Source organism: Triturus cristatus, chromosome 4_1 (genome assembly GCF_964204655.1).
Source record: "Triturus cristatus chromosome 4_1, aTriCri1.1, whole genome shotgun sequence".
NCBI classification, from domain to species: Eukaryota; Metazoa; Chordata; class Amphibia; order Caudata; family Salamandridae; genus Triturus; species Triturus cristatus.
The window spans coordinates 1077505736-1077528498 of NC_140585.1; positions in this window are offsets into that span (position 1 = coordinate 1077505736).

The window sequence follows — 22763 nt, forward strand, 5'->3', positions numbered from 1 at the left end:
AAGAACTGCTCAAAATGTCAAAGGAAATTGATTGCAGAGTGCCAAATGAAAAAATCGAGATATGTGTCAATGTGATGCACATGTACTCTGCTTTAGATGCATAATATCATTTTAAAGTGCTGTTTCTAAAATGAAAGAATACAAATTATTATACATTTCAATCTGGATTCAGATTGTTCCATAGAAAGCATTCATATTGCACTTCTACAGCGCGGGAAAACATCAGACGACAGGAAGTGATAAAACGAATGAATTAATAAATTGCATGCTAGCAAGCAAGCCATTTCAGTACAAAATGTACGTTATATATATATAAATATAGATGAGAACAGCATCTGAGGCGGTGGCCCATCTGAGGGCTTGAAAGGCACGGAAATTAACGCACCATCATGGGTTAGATATTCCGGGACTCCAGTAACCATAAGGCTTTGGGGCCAATTGACCCGCCCATCTGGGGGCGTATTTTGCATTTATGGATGGTGACCGGAGCGTGCATCTATGACCGACTGCCTCTGAGGAAGAAGGAGATACCTTCGAAACGCGTCAGGCAAGTCGCGTTGTGGCCGTGTGATCGTAACTACCTCAGCTGACTGTTCATACTCTTCATTAAAGGCCTGCCACCTTGGTAAATGTTTGAGTGAGGCTCAATCTTTTGGGAAGGCTAAGAGCGAACATTTTTGGCGGCGCCCAGCCGTCGAGCCGCACCACCCCGGGATGAGAGGGGGCCATGCAGCAGGATATTTTCTGAGCTGTTATGTGGAGCACTTACCTGAGATGAGAACAGCATCTGAGGCGGTGGCCCATCTGAGGGCTTGAAAGGCACGGAAATTAATGCACCATCATGGGTTAGATATTCCGGGACTCCAGTAACCATAAGGCTTTGGGGCCAATTGACCCGCCCATCTGGGGGCGTATTTTGCATTTATGGATGGTGACCGGAGCGTGCATCTATGACCGACTGCCTCTGAGGAAGAAGGAGATACCTTTGAAACGCGTCAGGCAAGTCGCGTTGTGGCCGTGTGATCGTAACTACCTCAGCTGACTGTTCATACTCTTCATTAAAGGCCTGCCACCTTGGTAAATGTTCGAGTGAGGCTCAATCTTTTGGGAAGGCTAAGAGCGAACATTTTTGGCGGCGCCCAGCCGTCGAGCCGCACCACCCCGGGATGAGAGGGGGCCATGCAGCAGGATATTTTCTGAGCTGTTATATGGAGCACTTACCTGAGATGAGAACAGCATCTGAGGCGGTGGCCCATCTGAGGGCTTGAAAGGCACGGAAATTAACGCACCATCATGGGTTAGATATTCCGGGACTCCAGTAACCATAAGGCTTTGGGGCCAATTGACCAGCCCATCTGGGGGCGTATTTTGAATTTATGGATGGTGACCGGAGCGTGCATCTATGACCGACTGCCTCTGAAGAAGAAGGAGATACCTTCGAAACGCGTCAGGCAAGTCGCGTTGTGGCCGTGTGATCGTAACTACCTCAGCTGACTGTTCATACTCTTCATTAAAGGCCTGCCACCTTGGTAAATGTTCGAGTGAGGCTCAATCTTTTGGGAAGGCTAAGAGCGAACATATAAATATATATATCTATATATATCTAATATATATATATATATATATATATATATATATATATATATGGGAAGAAGTTTTCCGTACATACACTCAGCAATAACCACCAAGTCCCAGAGGGTCACAGAAAGGCAGCACACCAAAAAGCAAATCCAGATAAGTTCAAGTTGCTCACTTCATGTTTATTTTCTTTTTTTCTTTTTCATCTCTCCTTAAGTTTCAACCATGCAAAGTGCAAAGTGCGTCAGGTAACAAAAAGACGACCATATATATATATATGTATGTGTGTGTATTCTTTTGAGCTGCCTGAGTACCACCACCGCTTCTCCTGTACAAAGGGTGCGTCATTGATTTGGACCACACAATCAAGGTCCGCTTATTTGCCTCTGTTCCCTCTGCTACAAGGATGACAACACTGTGCACAGATGCAAAAAAAAAATAATTGCCGGGCACTATTGGACACGTTTCGGCTGCCCAGCAGCCTTGTTCATCAACAGTAAAGTAAAGTTTTCAATCACTTTTTAAACACATTTTTTGCCACATGTCACGTGAAAACTACAGTGAAATTACTAGTGAAGACAGACTGATAGTTTTTTGTGCTATATCGTAAAACCATTACTAAATCACAGTGATTTTATCACAATTTGATTCCAATACTGACAAAATAATATCATGAATATTGATAATTTCTAGTCATTCAAAAATGCATTCAGATATTGGTATAATACCACAATAGTTGCATTTGGGAGCGAAACATGTTATCTACATAATTATAACAGTCTTAATAGACTTACACATGCATTGAGGTCTCCTTCTGTGCTCCGTTTTTAGTCACTTACATTTCACCCAACTGGGTAAATGATCAACATGAAGTTTTTATGTACCCCAACTCCTAATTAAAATTTAGCCCAAGTGGACCCATTAGTCAGTATTAATTATAATGCACAAAGTAACTGTCTTAAAAAAAGTGCTAAGTGTAATTGTGTAATAACTCAAATAATAACAACAAAATAATAACAAAACCTATGAAAAATAGACATAAATAATCATTTACAAATACTGCGGGTTAGGAAGTTCAATAATAGCATCTTTTTTTCATGGATGAGTATGGAAGTCTTCTTCCATATTCAATACCTCCAGGATTTTGGTGTCTAATTCAATAATATAACAGGACTCCAACTTCCTTAATTTCTTTTCCCGATTGCCACCCCTAATATTGGGTGGGACTGCATCAATTACGTAATAAGTCAAACCTTTCACTTCTTTATTATGAAAACGTTCAAAATGGCATGCAACAGGGTATGATCTGTTGCCATTTTTTATTGCTCTTAAATGCTGAAGTGTGCGTTTATGCAATGCCAGGATTGTGCTGCCCACGTATCTCAGGCCACAAGGGCACTGGAGCACATAGACAGTAAACTCTGTCTTGCAGTTAAGCTCACCTTTGATCTTCTTAACTTTGCTCGATAGGCCTGATGTATAAGATGTGGTATTGTTCCCATGAGGACAGGTTTTGCATTTTGGTCATTTTAGAAAGCCTTGTTTCCTATTAAGCCAAGTTAGTTTGGATTGTGTTGGTTTCACCTCTTTCAACATAATACTAACAAGTGCTTGTTTCAGGGACCTTGCACGTCTGAATGTTAACAATTGTTTTTGAGGTACCTCTTTGCCTAGAATTGGATCGTTACATACAATATGCCAATGCTTATTTAAGATGTTTCTTAAATTACTGTGCTGCTTGTTATATGTAGTTATTATTCTGCATTGATCTTTAGTGCTCTTTTCTCGTTTTTCCTTCACTTTGCTTTTAGCAAATAGAATTTCTTCCCTGGGTATTTTGCTTACTTTTAAGATCGCTGACTCAATGCACTCACCCGAGTACCCTCTGACTTTAAATCTGTTTTTCAGGCACAATATCTCATTACTCATTTGTGCCTGATTGCTACAGTTTCTCCTGGTTCTTAAGCATTCCCCATACAGGATGCTTCTGTTTCGATTTTTAGGGTGGAAGCTAGTTGCATGAAGCAACGCATTCCCTGCTATCGGTGTTCTAAAGAGTTTTGCTTCAAGCTTCCCCTCATTAATATATAATGTAAGGTCTAGAAAGTTGACGCTAGTGTCACTGATGTTACTTTTGAATTTAAGTTTAAGATTGTTAGCTTGTATTTTCTTAACAAATTATTTTGCTTGCCTTTCTGTGCCTTTCCACACCACAAACAAGTCATCAATAAAGCGACTCCAATGCATGATGTTATTCTGCCATTCATCCTGGTACATTGTGCGGACCGCCTGCTCCTCCCACCAGTCCATTTGCAAATTTGCATAGCTGGGGGTGAAGCAGGTGCCCATTGCTGTACCAATCATTTGATGGAAGAGTTCTCCATTGAAAAAAAAACAGTTATTTGGTGAGGCATTTCTCTACCATTTGTAGAAGCATCTGCTTGTGTGCTCAGAATCTTAACAGTCTGCCACCTAGAAAGTATTTTATTGCATGCAAGCCATCCTCATGTGTAATACTCATATGAGGTCCTCTTGTGTCCTGGGGACCTCTAGACTAAAGTGGACTTCATCTACCGGGCAGCAGTGCGCCAGGATCTGCGTTTGCAGAGTGGTGTAAAAAGGTGGCATGGCCTTTGAGCACTCTCAGCAAATCAGCTGTATGGGGCTAGTTGGCCCCCAGGGACCCTCAGGAGGAAAGGGAACTTCATCCCCTAACCAAGAGTGCGCCAGGAGGCGAGTTTTCAGAATGGTGGAGAAAGGGGATATGGCCTGTGTCCACCTCTCAGCAATCCCACTGTGTGGGGTTTACTAGTAAGAGGTAGTCTAGTTGGCCCCTAACCACCTCCAGCAGCGAAGGGGACTTTAATTCCCATCCAAGAGCGCGCCAGGGAGCGCATTTACAGAGTGGTGGGCAAAGGGGCATGGCTTGCTATGAGAATTTAGCAATCCTGCTGTGTGGGACTTACTGGAGGTAATAGGAGGGGTAGTTGGCCCCCAAGGCCCCGAATGTCCTTGGGGGCCAACTATTCCTCTTGTTATCTCCAGTAAGTCCCACACACTGGGATTGCTGAGACGTCTTCAGAGGCCACGCACACTTTATCCACCACTCGGCAAACGCGCCTCTTGGCAGACTACAGGATGGAGGATGAAGTCCACTTTTCTCCTGAGGGACTCTGGGTGCTAAGAAGCCCTCCTGGTACCTCCTGTAAGTCCTACCCAGTGGAATTCCTGAGCGCTGGTTGGAGGCCCAGACCCCTTTCTCCACCACTCTGCAAACGAGACTACTAGTTAAAGAAGCATTTGCAATGAAATAGGTTTCCCATTTGGGAGAGTTAGAGCTATTGGCGTTGTAAATGTAAAAGTGTTTTAATAATATTTCTTAGAGTGAAGTGGATGTAGGTTGTGTGTAGTGGAATTATGTGGTATGTTGTGCAGTGAAATTATGTGGATAGAAAGTATGTGGTATTTAGTGTGTAAGAAATATGTAGAGTGGGAGTATGTGTTATGGAGAGTAATTGTGTGGTATGATAGTCTGTGTTGTCGAGTTATAACCTCAAGTTTAGTCTTCCTCATTTTCATAGAAGCTAAACTTTGAACTCAATGAGACAAAAAAAGAAGGAACCACTGAGGAGCACTTCTGAACCTAGTCAGAGGTATGAGCAGGGCCACTGGAATTATGTGACTGTTTGGCTGCATCAACTTTTGCACAATTATACATTTACCACATTTGCCACATAATCTATCATGTGCTGCATAATCGAAAGATTTGAACAAAAAAAACATTGTTTCTAGCTCAAATGGCTCAAACGTTACCAAAAAAACAGCAACAAGTGTTACAGCGTGGTGGAAGGCCCTGAGCAAACCTAGAATTGTCACCTGTTACTTATTGCTAAATGTGGGTATTAAATTGGTACTAAAGGTGTGTAAACAACTCTTGCTTCTTTCTGCAACCCTCATGCCTCTTTCACACCACTCTTCCCTCTTTCTGCACCCCTCTTCATTCTTTCTGCACCTCTCTTGTTTCTTTCTGTATCTCTCTTGTTTCTTTCTGTATCCCTCTTGTCTCCTTCTCCACCCCACTTCTCCCTTACTACATCTCTGTTGCTTCTTTATGCACTTCTCTTACTTGTTTCTGTACCTCTCTTGCATCTTTCTGCACATCTGTTGCATCTTTCTGTACTTCTGTTGGTTCTTTCTGTACTTCTCTTGCTCTTTTTGCACCCCTCCTGCTTCTTTCTGTACCTCTCTTTCCTCTTTGTGCACCTCTTCTACCCTTTTCTGTACTGCTCTTGCTTCTTTTTGTACCTCTTTTGTTCTTTCTGCACCTCTATTGGTCCTTTCTGCACTGCTCTTGCTTCTTTCTGTACCTCACTTGACTCTGTCTGCACTTCTCTTGCTTCTTTCTACACTGCTGCTGCTTCTTTCAGCAATTCTCTTGCCTCTTTTTGCACTTCTCTTGCTTGTTTCTGCACCTCTCTTCTGTCTTTCTGCACCTCACTTGCATCTTTCTGCACCCCTCTTGCCTCTTTCTGCACACCTCTCCCTCTTTCTGCACCTCTCATGCCTCTTTCTGCACCCCTGTTCCTTCTTTCTGCACCTTTCTTGCCTGTTTCTGCACCACTCTTGCCTCCTTCTGTACCTCTTTTGCTTTTGTATGCACTTCTCTTCCTTCTTTCTGCATCCTTCCTGCCTATTTCTGTACCTCTCTTGCCTCTTTGTTCACCGCTCCTATCTTTTTCTGCACTTCTCGTGCCTCTTTCTGCTCCTCTCTTGCCTCTTTCTGTACCTTCCTTGCCTCTTTCTGCACCCCCTGCCTCCTTCTGCACCTCACTTGCCTCTTTCTGCACTTCTCTTGATTGTTTCTGCACCTCTATTGCATCTTTCTGCACCTCTGTTGCATCTTTTTGTATCCCACTTGCTTCTTTCTGCACCCCTCCTGCCTCTTTCTGCACTTCTCTTGCTTCTTTCTGCACCTCTCTTTCCTCTTTCTGCACCTCTGACTTAGAGGTAGTTTTAATTCCTCTGCCGTATTATGTACTAGGGCCTTACAGGGAAGGTCATGCCAATCACAGGGATACCCCAACCCAGAGTGTACCCTAGTGTATATATACGTGTTTTCACTGTATTATAAGTGTCTTTCAGCAAAGTACCAGCTCCCGGGTCTGGTTAGGCAGAGCCCAGGGTCAGTCAGAGTCAGTTACCACCAGTACCAGTCAGCAAAAAGTTGGGACAGGATGACTTTGCAACAATGCCTCTTTCTGCACCTCTGTTGGTTCTTTCTGCATATCTCTTGCTTCTTTCCACACCTTTCTTTCTCTTTCTGCACATGTCCTACCTATGTAGGCATAGTTAGAAATTAGCATTAAAAAAAACTTTGAAATTCACTGAAAAAAACAGAGGTTTCAGGGACGTTATACTTAGAAATAAGCATTCAAAAAACCTTTGAAATACACTGAAAAAACCACAGGTTTCAGGGACATTATAGTTAGAAATTAGCATTAAAAAAACCTTTGATATTCACAGAAAAAAACATAGGTTTCATGGATGTTATAGTTAGAAATTAGCATTTAAAAAACCTTAGAAAGTCACTGAAAAAAACACAGGTTTCAGGGACGTTATAGTTAGTTGGACATTTCACTCGTACAAAACCAGAGAAATTCGGCATTTATAGTTTGTTGAGCTACCTATAACTCGCGCTATCACAATGCACTGCTGATGACGTCACATATTACATTATTCATAACATGGTCAGTGACACCCGCGAGTCATGCTGGCTGTGACTGCTTATTTCCATTAAAGATAGATGGGTTGTGTAAATTTTCCATTCTGAAAATTGGGTTGTGGTTCTAAAACGTTTGGGAAGCACTATTCTATGCATTGTGAAACTATAGTATTGAGATTAGGATGCCACAAACCATACATGAATATAATCCACAGCAAACAATGTCCTGATAGAGCATAAATGTAAAAGAATTATCAGTAATGTTAAACAAAAATCCCTAATCTGCCATTCCAAGTAAGCATTAATCGAGGGGTGTAGTCAGATACGTATAGTTGCAAATGACTGCCATTCAAATACAATGTTGATGCCTACCTGTGTCAAATTTAAAAGTCCAGTGAGGTTCCCAGAAGTCCAATGGGTTGTTAATACTGCATCCTCTTCTTGGAACTTTGACTTATTCTATAACCTGCCATTTAAGATCATCAGGGCGATGTAATTTAAGTATGACTTGTTTCATCATCCACCTTTGATAGTATTTAACAATGAACCATTGATTACAAGGAATATAGAAAAAAATAATCTTAGCCTCTCCTTCAACCATTGGAAATCTGCTCAATTCTCACCATAGCAATATTGCTTATTGGACTATATTTTAAGAAATGTATCTTCCCTCAATCCCACTCACTCTCTTTTTCTCTCTATCCATTTTCTTTATGTGTGGCTTAGTCCTTGGTATTTTATTAAAGATTATACCACCTGAGGAGCAACAATTATTCTGAAATTTGATAATCCACTCTACCTCGAGTCCCCATTCCAACTCTTCCTAAGCCACTGATATTTGATGCAATTGCCTTTCTCCCAACAGTTCAATTCTTGTCCTGTGTGACAGAAGGAAAATTCCTGCTGCAGTGGAGGACACCTTTTCCTGACACTTTTTTGTTTTATTTTCAGAACGGAACATCTTCACAGTTTCTGAAGCTGTCTTAGGGGCTGATTAAGAGTTTGGTGGTCCGACTGCCCAACCATCGCAGCATCTACGACACCGCTGCACCGGCGATCTACCACCTGCCATATTACAAGTTGTGCTGTGTGAAAAGCCGACAACGGCGGTCTTCCTGGCGGAACCTCAGCAGTTTGCAATTTTTGTGGTGCATCCTCCAACACCGTCAGGTCCACCGGCAGAGCCTATTATGACTACAGATACTCGAGGTCTCCCAGCAGTGATTAACAAATGGCGGTTACCAAATGTGTGAAAAAACAACAACATAATAGGATTGGATGTATTTAAAAACTACACACCTGATGTGCTTTGGCAAGTTGACCTACCTACAAATCACACTTTGAAGCACATCCCATCCCTGAAAAGCATCCTTTGCTTCACAACTGCAGCACAGCATGACGGACAGTCAATTTCTCTGCTACCCATTCTCATCTTCCCAGACTCTCCACTCTCCACCACCTGTTATTTTTTGTTTGCACCTTTTTACCTCTATTACTTGTTTGTTTTTCATTGACATACTCACTCAAATGTTATTTTTTCACCATGGCTGGGGAAAAAAACATGCCTCACTGAACAAGAGTTGACAGCCATGGGAGATGAAATCATTAGAGTAGAGCCACACATTTTTGGATTCCAAGTTCAGCCTACTCCTCTCAGTAGGAAAACTGAAATGTGGGACAGGATCATCAACAGAGTGAATGCTGTTGGTGCAACCCTGGACACACAAAACGACATTAGGAAGAGGTGGAATGACCTCAGGCTGGAGTACATAGCAGGTACAACAACCACCACCTGGAGGCACAGAGGACTGGGGCGGGCCCTCCCAGTGCACCATTACAACTCTTTCCCTGGGAGGAGAAGGTATTGGCTATCCTACATTCTGAGGGCTTGACAGGAATTGAGGAGGGATTGGACTCTGGTATGTTACACTTTAATAACTGCCACAATATCACAGTGTCCTGTTCACTCTCAAATCTGCTTTTGCTATTGTGTTCTCTAACTACTTCCCTCAAATGCAATACTGAAAGTATCAGACATGTTGAATTATCTGTGGTAATGTGTATTGCTGCATATGAGAACACATGTATCCAACTCAATGACATGCCACATGTTACAATACTGTCTGTGAGTGCATTACAATATAAATATCAATCCAGGACCCAAGATGGGTTTTAAAATGCAAATACATAGTCCATCCCAAATGCATGTTGCCAACTGGTATGGTATACTAACTGTTTGTCAAGTGTTGGCAAAGTGAGACTGAAGTGACTACTACTACCATGAGGCCCTCTCACTTCAACTCTAACCAAGATGCTACAATCTTTTCACCCCTTCTCACTTGTCTGCCATGTTACTAATGATCTTCACTAGTTATGCAGCCTACCATTTGTCAAGTGTTGGTAATGTATAATTGAAAAGCTACCACTACTACCATATATTCGTCTGAATACTTTGCTAGATGGTGTCCTGGACCCCTCAACTGAAACTGTTGATGGCATGAGTGACATCATAACGATGGTGTAACCCTAATATATGTGAGCCATGAAGGATATTCAGCTGATTAGCTGTACCAAGTAACCCATTGACTCTGCATTTCTCACATGATGAACAATGCTAAATATACAAACAAGCTGGGTGTTTGGCTGAATTAGACACAACTCGGCCTTGGAATGGATAAATACACATGTTATGACTACATTGTGTTTGTAGCAGAGTTTGGAGATGTCATGTCTATCCCTAAAGCCAAAATGGCACATATCTGCCCATCTAATACTGACCTGGTGTATCGCCAGTTTTGCGTCAGAAATAGGACCGTCCCCTGAACCCCCACAATGCCTATTAGGGAAGGGAGCCAGCTTACCACCACCTCGATATCCAATTGGCTATTAAGGCCAGAATGATGGAGAAGAGAGCATGAGGGATGTCAAAATGACGATGTGGAATCTGGAAGGGGGGGGGGGCACTTCTCCCAATAATACCCAAATTAACTTAACGTGTTTATCACCTTTTATTTTATTTTTTTTATTTTTTTTTCCTTACCAAGATTTTTTGGGATTTTTTTTCCCTTTTATCATTTTATTTCCCCCCCCTCCCCATTTCCTGACTTTTGTTTTCCTCTTTCTTGCTATCCATATAAACCTTTCCCTCCTATCTCTCCCCTCCCCCTTATGTTAAGTTATTTTCTCTTGTAACTTCTCCCCTTTCTCATAGTTATCTAGTTATTTTGGTCCCCAGAGCTTAGCCCTCAGTTGACCTGATGGCTTTGACGAACTACCATCTGAGGTTCTTTCCAGTCAAACAAGCCTCATCGTTTTCATTTTAAACGAGGTGTTAACCCTGAGTATTAAGCCTGACATGCTAAGAGGAAAGAGAAAAGAGGAAGGAGGAAAGGAGAAAACAAAAACCCACCGACCAAGAAGCCCGATCAGTTTCCCTTCACAAGAGTGCTGACTGATGGAAGCTATTAGCTCGTCTGCCTCCTGATGGGATCGGATATTATGCATTTTGTTGTTATACATCACCCTCAGGAAGGCAGGGAACCTCATCTGTACTGTTGCCCCTACTGCTCTAAACTTATCCATTTTTGGCCTAGCTCCCACTGTCTGTCTAATTTGATATGAAAGAGAGATTGGAGAATTATGAACTGGATTTCAAATAGAGAAAAGCAAGGACTAGACCGTCCAATGATAGACCGTCTACCTTCATCGAACATGTGATATTATGGTTGAGGTATGTAGATGGCCTCTTTCTGATATGAACAGACATAAAAAGCACAGGGGGGGAGACAGGGATGTATCCTTGCTCCCTTCCTTTTTTTATTATATATTAATGGAATTTCTAAATATTTGGAGGAGGTAGGGAAGGATATTCCTCTAATAGGTAGTCAATCAATCCCCATTTAACTTTATGAAGATGATGCTGTGCTAATGGCCAGCACTGCAAATAGGCTGCAAATCGTATTGGACACTTTTGCTTCATATATGGGAAACTTAGATATTAGTATAATTTACCCTAAGTCCTTTATTATGACCTGTGGCCCACTAAATCAAAAACATTTATGATTCTAATTACCTTGATGTCATTTTTACTTCCTCTATTTATTGGAAGTCAATTTTAGTTAGAGCAAAACATTTTAAAAGGAACAATGAAACAATTTTTAGATTTTCCCACAGGTAGGGCCAGAAACATATCAAATAACTGATCCATTGTTATAAAGTTAACTGTACTGCGGCAGGGATAAATGGAGTGGGCCTTTGGGGATATGCAAACACGACTGCTCCAGAGGGTTGAAAATGTTTTTTTACAGAGATTACTAATGGTGCCCCCAGGGACCGCCACATTGATATGCCATGAAGAGCTCGGCCTTACTTACTTCGAAGAAACACTGGGCTTCGCTCCATTATTGTTGTGGATCAACACCTGGACAATTCCAGAGTCAGAGCTTGTGTGTTCTTTTCCAATTATCTTGCCCTGAATGAGGCAGGGCGAATTCCCTGGGTCAAATACTCAAAGGAGACTTTAGATTTAATAGGCCTGAAAGAATCATGATTTGGTTACCCCAAAAACTAAAGAGGAAGTCAAAACATGTTATTTTAACCATCGCATGAATTTAAGGTTATGGAATTCACAGTCCATGGGAGCAATAAAAAGACATTGTTTGGGTCACTAATCCCATATAATGCTGTTATCTTTCTCTTTCTACACTTTTTATGATACATTTTAAAGTGGCCTTCCCTTTTCAATGTGTCTGGACACATGACCTACCTCCCTCTCGGTGTGACCAAACACCTAAATAAAGTACTTGCCACTTCAATTTGTTCTGCCCATCATGTGCAGGCTGTAGACATAAACCTTTAAGACCTGTTCTGCGGACATCCAACCTGAGATCCCATGCAGATGGCCTGACTTTTTTTTACAAAATCTCCCAATGACAGATGTGTGTTTTGCCGTCCTCAATTTTTATCAGGAAAGTGGTAGCAATTAGAAAGAGATATGAGAGGATCCCACTTTGATACTTTGAACAGCCTCTCCTTCCCTGTATTTGTACGTTTGTTTTGTTTAGTATTTTATTGTACTTTTAGCTTTCTAGTTTGCTAAATGGTTTTAAGATGTTATAATGGTCCATGATGCATTGCCTTCTTTAATAGGTCTTTGGATACCAGTATTTTCTAGTTTTGTTTTCATGGAAGAATGATGTTCTAACAATCGTATATTTTATGAAAAGTAATTGCACTGTATATTTTTGCTTTTGACTTTCATGGCTTTTTGCCGAATAAAATTAGATTTTATTTGATATGAACAGGTTCTAGGGAAAGGGCATGTGACGTCACTGAAATTTTAAATGAGAATGAAGGAACATAATCTTGACGGATGAAATCCATAATGTTGCAGCAGAATGGCTGTATATAAAATTACAAATGAAGGATAACATGAGTGTGGCTTCCCTACATTGCAAGGAGACAGCAGACACTAGCTACTTCATTATAAAAGCATGCATCCCTACCCCTTAAAACAGAGCATACCATAAGGACAGTTATTGAGGGCTAAGCACAATTGAAGCACAGTAGAAGCATTTGAGAAAGAACAATAAATAAGGATAGCTAGATATAGAGAATGGGGTTATGATGGCACAGCTCTCAGTATTGTGAAATACAAACTCTCTGTGCTGTACAGGCAGCACTTGATATTTGAGAATAAGACCAAGGTAAATAAGAGTATATCATTTATTACTAACTATAGTAAGCAACGCAATGAGAAACTTAAAGCTGCTAGGAAACACTGGGGACCATTACGTTTAGATCTCACAATCGGTCAGAAGGTCACAAGGAGATGTGTATAACACACAAAACATCAAGGTCACTAAAGGATAAACTAACCATGAGAGCTTCACCAGTGAGAAAAGAGAAAGGAGAACATGAAGGGGACAACAGGAAGGGTTTGTAAAGTGTAAAAAATGCCACACTTCTAAATTGAAAATGTTCTGTTTAGACTATGTGGTATCACTGAGATGAAAAACTAAAAGAATAATGAAATACCTGCCATATAAAACCAATTATCAAGTATATGTTTTGATTTTTGTCTGTCAAAAGCTGTATGTAGCAAACATAACTTTCCCTGTTCAGAAAATTATTTACAGCCTGCCCAATCAAAACGCAATAAAGATATGAGCTACCTAGTGGCTTGCTACTCTCATGGAGTAGACAGTGGGGACAAGAAAGGTTTTAAATACTATGCTATAGATTGCATAATGCCGACCACAGGAGGAGGCAATAGAGAACAAGCCTTAAGCAAATTAGAATCGAGATACATAAGAGAGTTGAATACATTAGATCCTAACATATTAAATATGAGTGAGAAGTCGGTGGTACATTTGGGAATGTAAAGCAAGAAAATATAACTGAGGGCTTGAATGTCTCTTCCAGATAGAAGTATCTTACATCATGACATCATGAGAAACGAGATGTACAGGTGTCCTTGTAAAAAGCGTTTATTTTTTTCATGTATAGCTGGTGGTGTGGAGAGAAGCCAGAGACCGAGATACCAAAAACCTTCGATAAGCTGGTGTTTGGTCACCAAGGGCTTGAACATATATGTTTGAAAAACATTGAAAAATCTGTGCATCATACAGATGAAGTGATGCATTATGAACTATATCAAATAGAACTTTATATGAGTTGTGGATATATGGAATGGAGAAATCTAATGGCCCATTTCAGTATGATGTAATCAAATCCAAGAATTATTTTCAAGCATTTAGAAAGCGTGCTCTAACATACGTGAACAGTTGTATGTTTTTTTTAACTCATACCTTCTTTAAAAATAAAAATCTCTCCCAAGAATGCCCACATGTTAATGAGGTTTGAAAATAATTTGCCTTTAGTCTGTTTTGTAACATACTCTTTACACATGTAGAGCCAGCAAAAATCATAAACTATGGGCCAGATGTATGAAGCTTTTTTCAGCTTGCAAACGGCCATAATCGCAGAATTGGGACGTTTGCGACCTGACAAAAGCATTTTTACATTTACAAAGCCCTATTTGCGATTCAGTAAGCTATTTCCGAAGCGCAAATTGGGTTTGCGAGTCACTCTTAGGATGTGGCATGCCAAGGGCATCCCTTCCTAATAGCGAGTCGCACTGGTATCTAGGAATGTTTAATGAGTGGGAATGTGGTCACAAATCATTCGCAGCTACCACCAACTTTAAGTTGGTGGTATACCCATTCGCAAACGCAAAGGGGACCCCAAGGGACCCCTTTTTCTTTGTGATTGTGGGTGCCAACATTTTTTTAGAGAAGGAAGTGGCTACTCTTCAAAAATGAAAAGGAAACTTTTCATTTTTTTTTTTATATGCATCCCGTGTTCCTTTAAGGAAAAGGGATCGCATTTCAAAATAAAAAAAAATGCTTATTTAAAAAACAGGCCACCATCCCTGTGAGTGCTGGCCATTTCCAATGGGTCGCAAATTGTGACCTACCTCATTAATATTAATTAGGCAGTTCCCTTGCGATTCGGAAATCAAAAGCGGAAGTCTATGCACATCTGGCCTCATGTCCAATAAGTAGTAGCCTGGGTTTAGCGATTTTCTTTGACTATTTGATGCATGGATTGCCCCGTCTCTCCATCCAGGTTGATCAAGATGTCCTGTGTCTGATGTTCTCCTGGGGTATATAGGCAATAATGAAAACTTAAGATTTCCACAAAGATCAGCAGGCATTGTGGTCAGACAAGATAGTACGGATCTGGCATTAAGCCATACAAGGCAAGGGGGTAAATGTGCAAGCTTGGCAGGGTCAGAACACACTGCGGGTGATTCGCAATGCAGGCTATACCCACAAACACAGAGGTGGGTTGGGTAGATTGGGGAAGCTAGCTGGAAATATTTGTCATAGGGCTGAGCGGGCTCAGAGCAGATGACAATTTGAATGGCTATTAAGCGTTGCCTGCCTCCAAATTGCCTGGAGTAACCTCTAATTTTTTTAAGTCATTAATAGCTTTGTAGTTTTCACAATGAACTGTCACTTAAAAACAAATTACACTGAGCCGTGAGTCATCAGGCTTTACAACATCACACCCCCCTAATATTGTGCCTACTAAGCTGAGGATGAGATGGTTCTCCAGCATTATAGAGAGTGCTTGAGATTGGTCGTTAGCCCAAAGGAAAAACAGTTCTAAACTACAATTACAATGAATGCAGTTGCCAGTCATTATGGTGGGAGTTGTTTGAAGATTTTATGGGAAAATGGAGGCGCAGAATATTAATCACAAGGGGATAAGCATTAGGAGGGTTAGAGGCATGCATGTTTCAAAAGCACAGTCAATAATGCACCAGTTAACCTTTATGAAAATAATGCAGTCAAAACGCAGGCTGACGGATAATGAGTGGGGTCAATTAATTTCTAAATGAAACAAGGAATTCGGAAATCTACTGGAACTCCATTAATATAACCATGTCTTTACGAGGAGAAACCTACACATGAGAGAGAATCATACAAGCCTATTTCCCTAATCAATACAGATGCTAAAATATATGCAAAGATGTTTGCAACAGGCTAATCATCTGTTATTGATGCACTTGCACAAACACCATTAGCATAATTTTATACCAGGACCTGACACTACTATACACATAAATATTGCAATTTTATTGTCTGATGCTGCTAACACCATGCATAAACAGGCCGGTAGGATCCTTCACGATGCTGAGAAGGCATTTTGATGAAGTCTCTTGGGCTTTCTTATGGGCTGTGATGTGAATAATGGTATTTGGTCAAATACTTCTTGGATGGATACAGGTGTTCTACAGATATCCACGGGCCAGGATTAAACTTACTGGTCATATCTCTGATACAATTCAGATTATCTGAGACACACAAAAGTGCTGTCCCATATCCTCACTTGTATTTGTGATTTATTCAGATCCTTATGTGTGAAAAATATTGAACACTATTTTACTCCCATAAAAATCAATGGAGTGTAAATCAAAGCTATTACAAATGCAGATAAAGTAATGCCATATTCCTTTGATGTTAGCGGTGATTTTACCTTTACTGAAGCTGAGGCTCTACGTTTAGAGAAGCATCAGGGTTGATAGCACTGAGGTGAGTTAAAATTTAAATATTATGGCTCAACCTTTTCTTACCATCCAGTTCAGGGTTAAGCCCTGTTCCCTCGCTAGCTTCTAAGTACAACTCACCTCAGATGACGGATCTTTGCCACTGTATTCTGAACCAAGAGCTATTTCACCATTTTTTTATTTTTTATTTTTTATTTTTATTGTCAAAAAGATATGCATTCTGAAAAAATACAACTCCACAATAACACAATATACAATATAAAAAATAAAAAAAGGAGAAAAAAAAGGTGGAGATTATACTGGGGTTTTTAGCAAAGAAATAGAATATCGGTAGGATATAAATTTATATAAATATACATGAAAATATGGATATACAAAAAAATCCCATCAGATAGTTGGCCTATGAGTCGTCTAAGCAGCCCCACATAGACCCAAATTTTTGCAAAGCATGAATACCCCTTGCTTTAGCTAGAGCCTTCTCTATTTCACCGGTTTCCGTAACAATTAACCACCATTCGGTCACAGTGGGAGGTATAGGAGCGATCCAAGCTCTAGCAATCTCCAGCTGGGCAGCCACCAACATAATTGCAATTAAGGATCTATGCCGGCCCAACCCGCCTTGTAACCAAACATCTTTTCAGTAATCGTAAATGTATATTCAACCCCAAGTCGGAGATTAATAACAAATAATATCTTCTCCCAAAAAAGACTTAAAGCGGGGCGCGTAACAAACATATGAGTCAGGTCAGCTGCATATAACCCGCACGTGGGGCAGTTGCAACGCACCCCTCGTAAACCCCTCCTTGTCCAACCCCACCTTGAGGCCATCTTGCGATCCTCTCCGGGGTATGATAAAGTGCACAGATTGTCCAAAATTGTTGCAGACGTAGATTGACCGAGTGTACAGAGCATGCTATAGTATCAAAAGCAGTCTTCACCTCTCCTATAGTAATATCTATCCCGAAAGTCTTGCTACATCTTGATGCTAATTTTGCACAACCATCTAGTCTAAACTGACAGAGAGATCGATAGATCCTACTGATAGCGGCCTGCCGGTTCTGAGCACACAAGCACTCCTACACCTCTGAGCCTGAAACACTCCGAATAGCTAAGTGTGTAACAAAATAATCCCTAACCTGGATATATTTAAAAAACATCCGCTGAGGAATATCGAACACTAGCTGTAGGTTCTCGAATGATTTAAAGCCATTTCAATCATAAAATTGCCCTATATGATACACACCATTCTTTGTCCATTGCAGGCCCATAGGATCTTGAAATATCCCAGGCAGCATCGGGTTACCCCATAGAGGAATTTATCATGTATAAGAGATGGAGAAGATCTAGCTTTAATGCCCTGCCATATATAAGCACAGTCTCTAATGGTCTTGAACCATACCCGTTTAAAGTAGTTAGGGTCATTGATTCGATATAAAATCATCTGACTCTCTAGGCCAAAAACAAACCAATGCCAAAAATATGCCTTATCTGGATGCAAAATACAGAGCAGACGCCCAACAAATGCAGCCCAAAAATAAAACTTAAAATCAGGGAGCTCTAAACCTCCCTGGTTGTAAGGGAGCTTCATTAAACCAATAGCCCGTCTTGATTTTTAATAGCCCCAAATAAAACTACTCAAAACCCCATCCAATCCACTGTGTGCCTCCTGACTCTCGGCGGTGGTGGTGATGATGGTGATGGAGGTGGTGGTGGTGGTGGTGCGACCGCAGCAGGTTACAGGACATCCTCCTCCAGTGTGTTGGGCTCCTTTGTTGCCTCATCTGTCTCCCCTCCTGCAGCCTGGTGCGATGGCTCGCCTGTGGATACAGTATGTCCATTTACTCACTTGTGTAGCAGCATTTGCCTTACAATAAATTAATGACTGCTAGTCTAACTGTCTGGCCCCCGCATGCTTATCTAGTGATGTATATGACATGCATTTGGGTTCAGTGGACTGATTGCTATGCTATTAGTTGATTGGGACTACATCGCCCATGATGCATTGCTGGATATTGGCAAAGCATGGACTGGAGTGGGATTCTTACAGGGTAATTGGGGATTGGGGTTAGGGAGGGGGGCACAGCATGCTGTGCATGCTTCTTACCTTGTTTGTTGGCTCCTGTCGCCGAACTGTCCCCGTCTCCAATGGCACTGATGATCTCCGGCTGGAGGGTGGACTCCACAATTTGTTCCAAGGCAGTCGGTGCAGGTGTTGTTGATGATCCCCCACCTGTTTTTCTGGCTTGTTTGAGCCTGTCAGTCACCCTCTCCTTGGCACGTTTCCTGAGATCGTACCAGTGCTTTTCAAGTTCCTCTATCGAGTGCTGGGTCACGCCGATGGCATTGATTTTCTGCTGGATCACAAGCCATATTTTCCTTTTTTGGGATTCGGGAACGTGCAGTGATTTTTTCCCAAAGAGACGGTTGTGATCCTTCACCACCTCCTCAATCAGTACCTCCAACTCCCTCTCACTGAACTTATGTTTTCTCTTCCTCTCTCCAGCATCCTTTCCCTTCTCCTGTGTGTCCATGGTATCTTTGGTGGGTCAGCAAGGTGGTTGCTGTGCAGCTCCTGGGGTTTTGCTTCAGCTCCCTGCCCCTCCCACAGCTTCAGGGTTGGTGTAACTGCATGGGTGTGGCCACTTCCTGGCTGTGAGGTTATCAGGAAGCACAGGATTGGCTGATTCACAGATTTGAGATTTTTTGACATACCGAATTCGCTGAATACCGATTCGGTAATAAGGAATCGCTAATGCCGAATCGGTAATAAGGATTCGGTATTTATTTTAGCGGATATTACCAAATCGCTATCTTTTAGCGATTTTTTTGCTACATCGGGAATTGCGACTTCTTAATAGCGATTCGGTAAAAATTGCCATTAAGAAGACGCAATTTGGGTTTTACCTACATCTGGCCCTAGATGACTTAAAATTGTTTTATCTGGGAGCTATGGGGCAACGTATATGGTGTCTCTTATGGAAAATGTGATAATAGTATGGTGCATATAGTCTAATCAGCTGTGGAGTCGAATACAAGTGGCTTTTTCTCAAAATATATAAGACTATTTTAGATGATCAGTAAATATTAGGGGTGGGCGGAATTTGCGAAATTCACTTTCGCAAATTATCGCGAAAATGTAAAAAATCTCCGCAAACACGCGGAAATATCGCGAAGATGCGGACGTTTTTTTCCCGCCCGTTCGCGGTATTTTCTGCATGGTCGCGGCTCGCCAACTTACCCATGCAGTTGCCCACGGGTGCGGCCATCTTCTTTTCACTTGTCTCGCGGTGCATGATCGCGAGAAGAAAGATGTGATCGCGTGACGAATAACGTTACTGCGGGCGTAAACTGTCGCGAGACAGCGCAAATGGCTACCAACAATCCAACATCTCGTGGAGAACACGACCGGATCGGGAAAACTTGTTGGCGAACGCGGGGATTCAGATAAGGCGATCGCGCGCACGCGTGAATGTATTATTTTACAGCGCGAGCAAGCAAAAAATTTCCGGTAATATGCAGATTGCGAAAATTTTGACATTTTCGCGCTCTCCGCGGAACGCGAAAATGTCAAATTATGGCAATTTCCGCGAGCGGAACGGAATTTTAGCCCAGGCCTAGTAAATATAGTGTAATTGGTGAAAACGTTTTAACATTATTAAAATGAATCAGTATACTCCATTTGGGTGTCTTTCTCTACTGTATTCCACAACTTTGCTTGTTCCACATGGCATAAAAGAGGTTTAACAACTACGAGTCAGTTTTTCACAGATTGTGGGTTTCCTACATTTCCTAATCCCCAAAGGGAGTTTGAATTGCCTCAGCATAGCTTCTTGAAAAATTTGCAGATACTTGTTTTTTTCAGTTTGATTTGCTAGAATTATCATCATCATCATATCTTTATTCGATCATTTGTAGAAAAACCATCAAAGTATGCAAAATATAAAACATAAATATATCTACAATTAAAATAGTATTAAACCATTACAATCGCAAGTACAAATGACATCTCAAATTGATTTAAGAACATAAGAACATATACCATTAATCTAGTCATGCTTAAGAAGGGGCGCGATACAAACACCAAGCATATGAGATATAACCATGTAAATCAACTAAGGATATAAAATACATATATATCATGAGAGAATAAAATAAAAGGAGTTAAAAAATGGTGTCATAACTAACAAAGACATTTTTTGCGAATCAGCCAGAAAGATAACAAAAAAGAGAGGGTGAGATCAGGTCAAGGAACGGTTCAAATAGAGAGCAGGATTTTATGATTAAAAAACTTGTTGCTAGCAGTCCGCCAGTTGGATTATTCATGTAGTGCTCCCCCACCACCTTCCAGTAAATAGCTTTAAGGGACAAAATGTTATGTCTAGTGGCCTTTTCTGGGTACTCCAATAAGTCCATAAGTCCATTAGGTTCAATAGCTTACACCATTTAGCGATATGCTTGAAACAAGGAAGTTGTTTTGCCCCATTAAGCGCCAGGACCTCCCGTAGAAAGTTACGATATTCAATTAATTGGGGAGTAGTCCATAGACGCAACCAAATATATTAGGGGTTTAAGGGCGGCCAGATCACCAATTCTTTTTAGCCCAAGGTCACAAAAGAGTGGAATAAGTGGTGTTGTGACAGGTAGTGCAATCAAAGCCCTTAAAAAGTTATTCTTGCAAATCGGTAGCTGATTTACAGGAGTGAATCCCCAGATCTCCGCTCCATACAGGGCTCCGTTTTGAGCTTTAGCACGGTATATTTCAAGTGCCGGGGAGAGGGGTTTGGTGTAGGTATGTTTAAAAAATCTTAAAACTGATTTAGATCTCTGGCATAGGGTTAAAAGGCTCTTCCTCAGCTGATATTCACAACTAAGTGACTCGTTCAGGCCTATGCCCAGGTAGTCAAATTCTTTTACTCGTTCCAAGGGTTCATGTATAATTTTGACCTGCCGTATACCACCCCTTGTTTTACAGAGCACCATAAATTTTGTTTTCATGGCGTTCAGTTCCAGTTCCCTCTCCTTACAAAAACTCAGGAATTTATTCAATAAAACTTGTAAGCCCATAGGGGTAGTGTACATTAGTAACGAATCATCGGCAAAGAGCAAAATGGGTACTTTTGCATTGTTCAAAGAAGGGGCCTCATTTTTTAGAGGATACTTTGTCAGCAATTCAGAAATTAAAAACAGGTAAAGCCCCTGGACCCGACTTGATACCAGGGGACTTGTACAAGTCTGAACCCGCGATATGGGCACCATACATAAACCTTTTGTCTAACTATATATTAGCTGGTGGTGATATTCCCGAAACCTGGAGGGGGGCAGAGGTAATAACCATCTTTAAAAAGGGCAGTACTGCTATCCCCTCTAATTACAGACCCATTAGTCTGATAGACAACTTACAGAAGGTTTTTGCAAGACAAGTTTTAGATAAACTCCAAGAATGGATGGATGAAAACATGATATTGTCCCCAGCCCAAGCTGGCTTCTGTGCAAAAATTAGCACATGCAACCAGGCTTTTAAATTTTCCTTGTTAGCTTGTAAGTACGTGCTACTGAGGAAACAGCGGCTTTATGTAGCTTTCGCGGACCTGCGAGCTGCATTCGATTTGGTACCGCGTAATCTACTGTGGAAAACTATGCTTGACCAAGGTGTGTAATTTAGCCACGTTTTGTGTTTCCTTTTGAAAGTGGTCAGTGACTCAGTCCACTGCAGATCAGATGGTAGGCTGTTCCATAATTTAGCTGTGAGAGCAGTAAAGGAGCTACCTCCATGGTGTGACTTTGAGAATATTGGAATTCGTATGAAGCAGCTGCTATTAGAACTAAGTACTCTCTCTTGTGTATACAGGGCCAATCTGTTCAACAAGCAGCGAGGGGCATCTCCTCAGAAAGCTCTGAAAGCAAGTATCAAAGCTTTAAATTTAATGTGCTTTTCCACCGAAAGCCAGTGCAGCTGTCTCAGAAGTGGAGAGATGTGATGGCAAAGAGGGACTCTCCTAGTAAGTCTGGCCACTGCATTCTGGATTATCTGTAGTCTGCAGTTCAGATATGCAGGGAGACCAATTTGTTGTAGTTAGAATTAATTAATTTTAGAGATTTTGTTCTACAGAATTATATACAGTGGGAATAACTATTTAATGAATTCTTCCTTTGGTCCTGAGTGACTGTTATAATGTTGCGTAGTGTGGTGTGGTGTGCACAATGCTCTCCTGTTGAGTATGCCTGGTTAGGTATAGCTAATGAAATGTGTTTGCTCCTCATACAATGGTGTTACGAATTAGTTATCTTGTATCTGTTGCCATGAATGTCCCTACTCTGGACCAGGTGAGGGAGAGACCTCACTTCTTATATAACCCAACAAAGTAGTTGATAAATGTCATGACTCAC